The sequence below is a fragment of the Neophocaena asiaeorientalis genome, unplaced genomic scaffold (assembly GCF_003031525.2).
Source record: "Neophocaena asiaeorientalis asiaeorientalis breed wild unplaced genomic scaffold, Neophocaena_asiaeorientalis_V1.1 scaffold177, whole genome shotgun sequence".
In the NCBI taxonomy this organism is placed as follows: Eukaryota; Metazoa; Chordata; class Mammalia; order Artiodactyla; family Phocoenidae; genus Neophocaena; species Neophocaena asiaeorientalis.
In genome coordinates, this window is record NW_020172779.1 from 21,145,715 (window position 1) to 21,146,946 (window position 1,232).

Consider the following 1,232-nt stretch of genomic DNA (forward strand, 5'->3'; position numbering starts at 1 on the left):
CAATGTAGTAGACCAATATGTGCTAATAAGGAAAGATGATCAACTATTTTGCGAAACAAAAAAACGTGCGTTGCAAACTCTACATAGTGTGGTCCAATTTTTGTTAAAAAAAAAAGATTGCTTCTGCTTTAGCACATGTGGGACAGATGTGGAGGCGTGCGGGTTGGACGGGGTCTGGGGCACTGCTTTTCCGTTATCTACCGCCCGTGTGTGTGCGTCCTCCAGCCAGCGGTCTGGAGTGGCCTCCCCTGGCGGGTGACTGCACCTGCGCCAGGTGAGGCGTGGCGGCCCCGCACCTCCGCCCCGCGCCAGGTGTCGCGGGCTTTGCGCATCCTGGGCAGGGGCTGGACGGACACCAGGGGGCGCTGCGCGCTCGCTTAGCCGGGAAGAGGAGGAGGGCGGGGCCCCTGGCTCCAAGCCCCTCCCCACGGGGAGGGCCCGCGTCTCGCTGCCTGCACAGCGGCAGGAGGGGCAGCGCGCGTACCCTTCAAGTCCCCACGACAGGGAGGCACGACCCCCTTGGTCCCCACGGCAGGGAGGTGTGGCCAGGTTCTGCCCGCGGGGGCGCTCAGGGCACAAGCGCAGGGCCAGGGCCGCCCAGTTTCCATCCTCCTGATGCCCAGGCGCAACCCCGGGACCCCGTGGTGATCTCGCCCCCAACCCCTCCCCGCCGAGGGTCCGAGCCGGCCCCTTCGCCCCTCCGACATCCCCAGGCAGCCTCCCCAGTGCCCCAACTCAGAGTCAGCCTGCGGCCCACTGCAGGTCAGCAGCCTCGGAACAAATCAACCCATCCTGCGTTCATCTCTCACCGGCTGCGTGACCTTGAGCACGCCCCTCCTCATTCCTTTCTCCTGTTGCCAAGTTTAGGGTGGCTTGCAGCTGCCCAGGGTCCCACCCAGTCCGTGTGGCACACACCCCATGCCTGATGGCAGCTTGGCCTCTCCCTGGCTGGCTGGTGGTAACCAGGGCCGTTCCTGAGTTTTACACCCTTCCCTGGAAGGCTCTCTTACCAGCCGTCAGGACCCCGTTACCCACCCACCAGGACAGGCCTTGGCAAGGAAGGGCTGCCAGACATTTGCGCACACCTGGCCTGGGGCCCCGAGCTCGGGGTCTGGCCTGAAAGGGCTGTTGTCAGGTCACCAGCATGCTGGGTGGTTATCACCCCCAGCTGGCTCAGCCTGAAGCCCACCTGAGCCAGGTGAGGTGGGCCGAGCTGAGACCCCCACCCACCC